The sequence below is a fragment of the Felis catus genome, chromosome X (assembly GCF_018350175.1).
Source record: "Felis catus isolate Fca126 chromosome X, F.catus_Fca126_mat1.0, whole genome shotgun sequence".
NCBI classification, from domain to species: domain Eukaryota; kingdom Metazoa; phylum Chordata; class Mammalia; order Carnivora; family Felidae; genus Felis; species Felis catus.
In genome coordinates, this window is record NC_058386.1 from 19056776 (window position 1) to 19068114 (window position 11339).

At 35.1% G+C, this 11339-nt stretch overlaps 1 long non-coding RNA gene across 1 annotated transcript; it reads left to right on the forward strand.

Annotated features, from left to right (window-relative positions):
- Positions 1–202: 202 nt before the first annotated feature.
- LOC123383338 lies at positions 203–11100 on the forward strand. Its single transcript, XR_006592933.1, has 5 exons — positions 203–2122; positions 2262–2464; positions 7146–7277; positions 8964–9114; positions 10941–11100. It is a non-coding gene; the product is annotated as an uncharacterized LOC123383338 (long non-coding RNA).
- The last annotated feature ends 239 nt before the right edge of the window (positions 11101–11339 follow it).

The following is an 11339-nucleotide window of genomic DNA, read 5'->3' on the forward strand; positions in this document are numbered from 1 at the left end:
TATGTATATATTATATTAGTATATATAATATATACATATTATACATATACATACATATACACATATATACATATATCATCTCATATGTAATATATAAATATATTATATAATTATAATATTATGTATATATTTATTTTATATATATATTATATATATATATTTTATATATATATATATATTATATATATATATAAAGGTAAGAATACACTTGACAACTTTAAGAAATGCCGTAACACAGAACAAGGACATTCCACATGCCCTATTTCTGGTGGAAGATAATTAAAAAGGAACACAAAATAATCACCAGATTTATTTAGCCATTTAAAGAAGTGAAATGAAAGCATATCAACAGTGAAAGCATTCAATCTAATGCCATCTGATATTGTAAAAGACTTTTAACAATTTATACCCGGTACATGTTCAGCCTTATTTTCTTTGAGGAACACTTTTCTGTTTTCTCAGAGTTGATCCCACCCTTTAAAACCAGGGATAAGAGGATGACCCCAACCTGGCCAATAAAGGACTAAACTCTAGCCACAAAGATTATTTTACTGATAAGCATGTGGCCTACACTAGATCAGTAAGAGCTCTTTTTAGTTTGGCTAGGATGATTTGGTAAAAAGAAGTTGGTGGCTGAAAGACATACACACCAGAGTTTCTGAATGTGATTGTCTTTGGTACTAACTTTGCATAGGAAAAGTATGTCTGAAAATGTAGCAAACATAAAGGAAGAATATAGAGCTAAGGGCTAAAAAGGGTCAAATATCTGATGATAATGATCAAACCTTGGATTGAGTCATAACTGAAGCTACTTCATCCCAACACGTTCCAAATTATGCTAGCTAATAAATTCTGTTTGGCATTTTGGAATTGAGTTTCTGTCATCTGCAGCAAAACAATCATCATAAATATATGAATACAGAATTTTAAAGCCAGATCAACATTTTCTCTGCTTATTTATTTATAATCAAGCATAAATGACCATTAAATTACATGAGGATTAGATTGTGCCCAAAGTACTTGAAAAAATATCCTATGTAAATTTGAAGATGAAGATTAAAGAATAGTGCTATAGGGTATAAACAGACTAGTGGTAAAAATTAAAATGTAATATAGCTCTATTTAGTTTCACATCTAGGCCCATAAAATTCAACTTTAACCTTATGCAAATGACATAGAAAATATTAAAGTAAGAATTAAAATCATGTCAACTGTGTAAGATAGCAAAAATAAGCAATTTTTTCATTTAATCTTTATTATAAAATTATTAATCTTTTTAAGAAAGGATTAAGAAGAGACATGAACAAATTATAACACACTGCTAAGGAAAATGCTAATTACAGAAGTGCCTCCTATATAGTTAGAGTGAAGAGATTAAAGGGATTACTTTAGAAATTTTTACTATTAAATAATACCTAATTAAAAACTTTCCTACATAGAAACTTCAGGCCTCGATAGCTTCATTAGGAAAAGGAAATGTCAACACATGCTCAATTTTTATGGCTTTCTGCCTAAGGGCAGGTCTCAGGCACAGTGGTGGGCACCCAGAACTCAGATAAAATGCCACAATCCACTGGCTTAATAAATCAGAGGACCAAGTTTTGGGAAACCACATGAGCTGGAAAGTGAATCTTTAAATCTCAGAAAAGAGAGAGCCACAGAAGGGAAAGCCCAAATTTTGCATATAGTCTCTGTACAAATTTCTGGTTGATTCTGGAGTTACATGTACTATACATGTGCAGTGCAGACTATCAGTAGGAAAGCTAAGGCTACAAGAAGTGATGAGATTACACCTTCAGCCTACCACAGGGAAAACACGGCTTGAAATTGGAGTTTAACCAAGTTCACTGCCTTCTTTTTTTTTAATTTTTTTTCAACGTTTTTTATTTATTTTTGGGACAGAGAGAGACAGAGCATGAACGGGGGAGGGGCAGAGAGAGAGGGAGACACAGAATCGGAAACAGGCTCCAGGCTCCGAGCCATCAGCCCAGAGCCCGACGCGGGGCTCGAACTCACAGACCGCGAGATCGTGACCTGGCTGAAGTCGGACGCTTAACTGACTGCGCCACCCAGGCGCCCCGTTCACTGCCTTCTTATAGCAAAAAAGCCAAACCTATTTAAGGTAACATGACAATCTATAGCCTATGAAATATGTTAATAAAATGTCCATGATGCAATTAAAAATTATAAGAATTAGGAGAATACGCAACTCCTATAAATGTATTCAATGATGTAAATTAAACTATGTTTCTAATAAACAGGCAAGACAGAAATTTCAGTGGAGAAATAAAAACTACTGGAAAACAGAACCAAATGGAAATTCTAAAACCGAAACCAGATAATAGCTGGACCAAAAGAATTCACTTAACAGAAGATTGGATATGATTGAAAAAAAATAAGTAAATTCACAGACAGATGGTTATTTTCTACTATCATAAGTTACCTGATGGATAATATACCAAAGGTAATTCATGGGGATGCGGGGGGCGGGGGGGGGGTTGAGGGACAGAAAAGAATGGCACAGAAAACAATCTGAAGGGACTTCAAGAAATATCTAACACCATATTTTTCTTTCCTCAAAATTGTTTTAGCTATTACAATTCCTTTAACTGTGTATATAAAATTTAGAATCATCTTTGTTCTATCTACATAAAACCTTGCTAGGATTTTGATAAGAATCACATTAAACCTATACATAAATTTGGAGAAAATTTACTACATTGAATTTTCTACTCTATGAAGGTGGTATATATGTTCATCTATGTAGCTCTCCTTTGATTTCTTTCATCACAGTTTTATAGTTTTCATCAAACAATTCCTGTGTACTTATTGTTGAATTTATACATAAATATTCATTTTTTTGTTAAGTGGGCTCTATGCCCAAAGTGGGGCTTGAACTCATGACCCTGAGATCAAGGGTCACATGCTCTACTGAATGAGCCAGCCAGGCACCCCTATAAATATTCATTTTTAAGTGTATGTAAATGGTATTATTTTAAATTTCAGTTTCTACATCTTCATTGCTCATTTATAGAAATACAACTGATTTTTGTGTCTTGATATTGTATCCTTTGACCTTGCTCAAGTGACCCATTCTGGTAGACTGTGTTGTTTTTCTGTCGATTCCCTGAGATTTTCTAGGTAGACAATCATGTCATCTGTATATAGGCACAGTTTCACTTATTTCCCAATGGATTGCCTTTAAATTTCCTTCTCTTGCCTCATTTTGCTCTCTAGGATTTCCTATACTATGTTGAATAAAATGGTGAGAGAGCACATATGTTTCTTGTTCCCTATCTTAAGGGGAAAACATTTAGTCTTTCCAACATTAAGTACAATATTGGTTTTAGGTTTTAGGTAGAGGCTCTTTAGAGGAAATTCCTTTCTACTTCCAGGTGGCTGAGATTTTTATATCATGAATGGGTACAGAATTGTGTCAAATTATTGTCATTCATCATTCGATACAATCATGCGATTTTTTTCTTTTGTTTGATAATATGTGGGTAGTATTGATTTTTGAATATTGAACCACCCCAGCATTCCTAGAACAAGCCACACTTGGTCATTGTGTGTATTTTAAATATATTGTTGGATTTACTTCCCTAATATTACGTTGAAGATTTCTGGATCTACATGGTCATGAGGAATGCTGATCTTTGCTTTTTGTTTTTGGTTTTGATTCTGTCCTGTTTTAGTATCAGGGTGATACTGGCCTCATAAGACAAAAGGGAGGTATTTCTTCCTCTTCTATTTTCTGGAAAGGGTTGTGTCAAATTGGTATTAATCCTTCTTTAAACTTTTGGTAGAATCCCCAATAAAAGTATCTGGGCCTGAAGATTTCTTTTTCAGGGGTTTTTGAACTATGAACTCATCTTCTTTAATAATTATTGAGTTACTCAAATTATTTAATCTTGAATGAGTTATAGTTGGTGTCTATTTAAGGATCAGAAATTTTACTACCTTTGCATCTTATTTTATGGCTTTGATTATCAGTGGTTTTATGTCTTAACCTGTCCATTTGGGTAATTTATGCCTTATTAGAAAATGTACTGATCCAATGCCATCTGCTCTCCATTTTTCAGCTTTCTCCAAATGTTCTTGTTCTCTGGTGATCATTTAAGTTATAGGTGTGTGTGTGTGTACACATATAAATAAGCACATATATATACATATTATGTATATATACACATGTATATATATGTACACATATTCAGTGGAATATATTTTATATGTTTTTTCAGTGTTCGCATTTTTTAATGGGTGGAAAAGTAACTTAATTAGCCTATTCTGCAATTTGATCAAATACCCTCTGTATTTGTTCTTTTAGTTTTCTCAGTATCACCGTCCTACTTCTTTTTCTCTGGTAAAGTAAGAGTCCTCAAGTCAATCCTAAGTATTGACTTTTTTCTAAAAACCCTCCTGATTTTCCTGGTAGTTGGATTCTCCCTTAAAATTTTGATCCCATCATTATCATTAACATTATTATATTGTTCACATTGTAATGCAATAATGCTTTTCCCACATTGATATACGTGTTAGGCTTTGAACCCCTTGATTCTAGGGATCATGCAATTTCCAGTTTTTAATTAGTAAGTAAAGCTATTTTAAGACATCAAGGAGTCAACATATGTATTATGCAGTGCATAAATGTTAACTTATCTAGTCCATTTTCTCGTTATAACTGCATAAATGGATGCATTTTAATATTACTTCACAGATTTTAAACTTAGCCAATATATTAAATCGTTATTTTCTTAATCTTATGCTGAATAACTACAAACAAGTAAATAGTTGCCATTAAAACAAATGTCTTCTTGGTTCACCTGGGTGGCTCAGTTGGTTAAGCCTCTGACTTCAGCTCAGGCCATGATCTCATGGTTCATGAATTCGCGCCCTGCATATGGCTCTGTACTGACAGCTCAGAGCCTGGAGCCTGCTTCAGATTCTGTGTCTCCCTCTCTCTCTGTCCCTCCCCCACCTGTAGTCTGTCTCTCTCTCCCTCTCAAAAATAAATAAATAAATAGCCTTTATCTCTAAAAAAAAAAAAAATGTCTCTTTGAAATGTGGATTGTTTACTTGTTTATAGTACAAGTGTTTCATAACCAGGATAAAGGCTTTAGTAAACCACCAATGACATTTATACAGTAATAGCATTATGACTAGAATTCAGTACATGCATTTGATTTCTCCATGAACCATATGTTCTCAGTTATAATGAGAAATGGCTCAGTCATTGGGTAATTTGGCATTTGCTTAGTCAGTGCAGAGTTCTACGTGAAAAGTAGAAATTAGGCTCTTACGATAAATTTCTTACTTTTGTACTCCATTATCCTTAATATTTAGCTTTACCTGAGCATTTCATCTCATTATATTTGATGACCATGTATGAAAATAAAGCAAATAAAATATAAATTTTACTAAATTGGTGCACCTGGGTGGCTCAGTCGGTTAAGCACCTGATCATGATCTCGCAGTTTGTGGGTTCAAGCCCTGTGCCGGGCTCTGTGCTGACAGCTCAGAGCCTGGAACCTGCTTCATGCTCTGTGTCTCCCTCTCTCTCTGCACCTCCCCGCTCATACTCTGCCTCTCTCTCTCTCTCTCTCTCTCTCTCTCCCTCTCTCTGAAAAATAAACATTAAAAAATTAAAATAAATTTTACTTACTTGGATTAACTGATAGGAAACTATATTTGAAGTTCTAAAAGGACCAGAACATAAGTTTTGACAATAAATAACATAGTCAAATATTTTTGTGGTACTGATTTTAATGAGGTTAACAAAGTGAGGCCAATTAGAAGGTTTAAGGTCCTTGCATTAATACATACATATGAATGAAATGTGAATGATACTAGTAAGATACTTGAAGCAGAGTGATGTCTTGAGCAGGTTAAAAGATGCTCCGTGTAATCTTTTTGTAGCATTTATTTGGCAATACATTTTTATCACTAGAGAAAATTTAAACAGTCTAGGCAACCTCTCATTTAAATTGTCACAAAGTATGACTTTGAGGAGTCAAAAAGATAAATAGTAAGTACATGACAGCATGTTTATTAAAAATTATAATAGTTTATCTGTATCTTTACCTGTTTTAAACATGTATAAACTGTAGTAAACTAAAATAATGAAGCTAATATCATGTGCATGCTTAAAACAGGTAGGATCAATACTTTCAATACATTTTTAAATTAACAAGGCTTTAATAAAACAAAAGCCTGCCTAGCCTAAGAACCTGATGGAATAGCTTTTGAGAGCACTCACATTAGACTCCTGTTAAAATCTTTAATTCTGTTAATATTTACAGCTGCGGAAGCATAAAGCATCCCAATGAATAAAAGAGCATTATTTAGTTCCCCAAATAGTCACCTTCAACAAGAAAACAAATCAGCCCAATTTAATAAAAATTAGTAGTTTTCTGTTATGTAAATGCAATATGGAAACCTTTTATTGGGTTTGTTCTAATTGACATTTATGTTTATAATCCACCCCCCCCCACCCCCCGCCACAGAGAAGCTCTTCTGTTATATTTTAAAATGCTGCAGGGTCTACAGATATGGTGGCATTAGCAAATGCTCCAGAGACTCATTGGGTTTGAATGTTAATGGCTCAGTAATTTATTCAGTGGGTGCCCATGGCCACAGTAGTTGACCTCCCTGAAACTTTATTTACTCATCTGTGAAATAGGGTTGTAAAAATTTCTGACCTCACTGTTGTGAGCATTCTGTGAGAAAACATTTGATTTGTGATGAATACGTTTCTCATGTACTGAATGTGGAACTTTGGTAAGGGTAGAGCAGGCATCGAGGAGTGCAAATTGAAATGGAGTCAGGTATTGGCTTGTTTATAGGGCTCCACTCCCATTTGAATGGTTTCCCTTATAGGTAGAAAAAATAGAAGAAAACTGTTCAGATAACAACACATTGCTTTGAATCTAAGATCCCAGCAATTATAAAATATGCCCCAATACGAGAGAACTCAAAAGGTGATAAAACATGGGTCTTAGAATTGATGACTTTTTGGTAATTGTTAATACATATTGAGCACTTACAATATATGTTAATGTTCCAAATGTTGTACACATAATAACTTATTTATCCTTCACTTAAAAACTCAAGTAACTACTATTGTAATCTGTGTTTTGCAAAATTAGGTAACTTCTCCCAAGGCACTTAGCTAATATAAACAGCTGAGCCAACCAGGGAGGAGCCCCGGGCATTGAATTTACCTACACCAAGCCACCGCCCCTCCCAGGAGAAGCACATCTGGCCTGACATTCTTTCACGTAAGAGTCAAGGGTAGGAGAATTGAAGAAAGAGGAAATGGGGGATAAGAACTGGTATCATTTCTGTTTGTACATCACGCTCAAGTGTCTATTAAATGGATTACTTATTTATCGATAATACCAAGTGTTAGGAATGCTGAAATAAGTGTAACCTTATGAGTTTAGGAGACTTGAAACAGAGTAAAGTATTACAATTATTCAACTGGAAAAAATACTTCACTGAGGGGCTACTGCAAATCCCCTGACAATGATCAGTGTTTACTGTCTTTGTAGTTTTGTGTTTTCTAGAATGTCATATAAATGGAATCCTACAGTACAAAGCCTTTTCAGATCGGCTTCTTTCACTCATCAATATGCAAATAAGAACCATCCATGTCCTTGGTTTGATGGTTCATTCCTTTTTATTACTGAATATTGCTCAATTGTTTGGAAGAACCATGGTTTGTTTATCCATTCATCTGTTGAGGATATCTTGGTTGCTTTCAGGTTTTGGCAATAATGAATAAAGCTGATGTAAATATTTATATGCAGGTTTTTGTGTGGATGTAAGTTTTCAAATCAGTTGGGTAAATATTATAGGTGTAATTGCTACACTGCATGGTATGATTATGTTTAGATTTGCATTAGTTTCCTTTTCTTAGCTTGATAACTTAAGCTAAATCACCGAGCCTTAGTTTCTTCATCTGTAAAAAGGAGATAAACAGGTATTAACTCAAAAAGCTGTTGTGAGATTTAAATGAACATTTAACACAGCTCTAAACTCAGTAAGGATTAATAAGTGCTAGGTTAAGTCTATTTTCTATTCTCTATTTTATTATCAAATATAAACTGATGCTTGTTACTCAATTAAGAAACCCAAAACTTGTCCTGACACCACTCTCCCCAAAGTCCATCAGTCAAGAAGTCATAACAAGTCCACATATAAAACCTCTCTTACATTTATTCATTATTCCTCCACTTCCTCAGTCAATGGCTTGGGTGTAATTTTTTTTCACTTGGATTACTACAGATCCTACTACTTATCTCTATGCCTTCTTGTTCATCATATCCCCATGTATTGTCCCTGCTACCTATTCCCCAAAGCTGACTGTATGTGCCTAGAACAGTGCCTGACACATGTAGGCATTCAACAACTATTGGCTGAAAAAATGAGCACATTATCCTGCAACTAGTGCCAACACACTCATTCAACGCTCTTTGTAAATAACTAAAATTAATGATAATTATGTGTATACATGTACATATAAATGTTTACAAATATTGTGACAAATTTCCATCTATGCATCCTGCATTATAGCCACTTCAACTGAACTTCACATCTCTGAATTTGTCACTCACTTTAATTCTTCTGTGCCATTGCCTACGCTGTTCTTCTCTGAAACTTTCCTTCTGTATCCCTTCACTCAATGGCACATCCTACCCAGAGCCAGATTCTGCTGGGTGCCCTTCCCATATTCTTCTATCCTACTGCTCATCAAACTTTAATGTGTGTATCAGTCACCTGCAGATCTCTTTTAAGATGCAGTGTGATTCAGTAGGACTAAGACTTCTGCATTTCTAACTAAAGCTCTTAAAAGATGTTGATGCTGCTTAAAAGATGTTGAACCTGACATACAGTGTTATAGTTTGTGTTCTTCTTGGCTATCTCCACTAGATAAGGAAATTCTCCAATGTTATCTCTTACAGAAATTATCACAATAACATTGTTTAGTAAAGCACCTAGGAGTATTAGAAGAGACACTACACTGCAAGTCAAGAGATCCAGAATCATCTTTGCCTGTTTTTTGCTACTATGAAAATTCAATTGTGGAACTAAACATCAAATGGACCCATAAAGGTACCTCATCTGTCACTGGTATTGAAAATAGATTTCAGATTTAATTTACTTTCTCATTTATTTTCCAAATGTGTAGTAGCTATTAGATATATGTAATCACTAGAAAAATATACACATTGCATGATGTAAATTCATCTTCACCTACTTCTAATACTCTTCATCTAGTTCCAATACTTTTGACTCTTTTTGCACATAAATCTTTTGTTTTCAGCTAAATAAGGCCCTATTCTATGATTCTGTTCATGTTATCACTTTCATACTCAAATGCTTAAGCTAATATTTTTTAACTCTATTGTTTCTGGTGGGAGGTAATAGAAATGAAAAGAGTAAAACAAAACATTCAACACATTTCTAAAATATATTAATGTTTCTTCTAATTTATAAGTATATTACAGTTTTTCTCTAATTACTATAGCTTCTTCCTAAGTTTTCTCTACAACTGTACTGAAAACACTATTTTCTTTTTTTTAAGTTTATTTATTTATTTTGAGAGAGAGATAGAGAGCACGTGGGGGAGAGGCAGAGAGAGAGGGAGCCAGAATCCCCAGCGCACTCCATGCCATTGGCAGAGAGTCCAATGTAGGGCTCAAACTCACAAACTGTGAGATCATGACCTGAGCTAAAATCAAGAGTCACATGATTAACCAACTGAGACACCCAGGCACCCCACTATTTTCATTTGCATTTTTCTTATGTTGGTCATGAGAGTGTGACATAGTGGTTTAGTTAATAAGATTTTATTTTGTCAATACCCAGTTCAATCACTTAATGATTGAAATTTTGGCAATGAATAGTGAAGAGTACAGTAGGGCTACAATCCCAACTAATGCCTACAGATGAAGTTACAGGGGTCCTATAGTAGAAGTTGATGAGAACTTCTATTAAAGGATGAATTAAGGATAATAACAGAGAGAGGCCAGAGACAAAACCAGCCAGCAAAATAGAACTTTGAGAATCTCTCCCCTCCTCACCACACACACACACACACACAATTTCCAGGAATATGGTAAGATCCCTTTACAACAGAGTTAAGATCATGATATGGATTTACTGTAATTTATACACAGACTTTTTTTGACTTTGAAAAGAGGCAGAAAGCAGGGCACATGGTTGGCTCAGTGGGCTGAGCATCTGACTTCAGCTCAGGTCACGATCTCGTGGTTTGTGAGTTTGAGCCCCACATCGGGCTTGCTGCTGTCAGCACAAGAGCTCCATTTGGATCCTCTGTCCCCTTCTCTCTGCCCCTGCCCTACCTGAGCTCGCTCGCTCTCTCTCTCTCTCTCTCTCTCTCTCTCTCTGTCTCTCTCAATCTCAAAAATAAATAAACATTAAAAAATTTTAAAAAAGAAAAGAAGCAGAAAGCTACAGATTTCCCTCTCTGGGATAAAGATAACCAGCATAACCCTTGCTAGACATAGAAAAGAAAAAACAAAGGAAGTAATTAAGTTGAATTCAAGCCTTTTTCTTATTAGCCACCAATTTACAAAAAACCCAACTGAATAAACAGACCTTTTTAAAGTGACTGTTCCTGATATATTTTGCACCACTGGCATGCTCTATCACTCTTACATGCTTTTGCAGATCGTACTAAATGACTATGGATTTTCTGATCCAGAATTCCTACTTGCTAAAGTTGACCAGTTAGTTTGTATTCCTCCCTTGAAAGAGCTCCTCAGAAGGAAAGAGTCCATGTTAATTCATTAATTCATTCAAATATTTTCAAGCCACTGAGAATATGCCCAGCAGAGTAGTAGGTGGAGACATGAAAGTGAATGAAATAAAGGCCCCACCCTCCTGAACTGACATTGTATTAACATTCCTAACAGGGCTAAAGTAGAGTTGAAGCTGCACCAGCATTCTCCTCGAAACTAGAACAAGCAATCCTAAAATTCATATGGAACTACAAAAGGCCCCCAATAGCCAAAGTAATTTTGAAGAAGAAGACCAAAGCAGGAGGCATCACAATCCCAGACTTTAGCCTCTACTACAAAGCTGTCATCATCAAGACAGCATGGTATTGGCACAAAAACAGACACATAGACCAATGGAATAGAATAGAGACTCCAGAACTAGACCCACAAACGTACAGCCAACTCATCTTTGACAAAGCAGGAAAGAACATCCAATGGAAAAAGACAGTCTCTTTAACAAATGGTGCTGGGAGAACTGGACAGCAACATGTAGAAGATTGAAACTAGACCACTTTCTCACACCATTCACAAAAA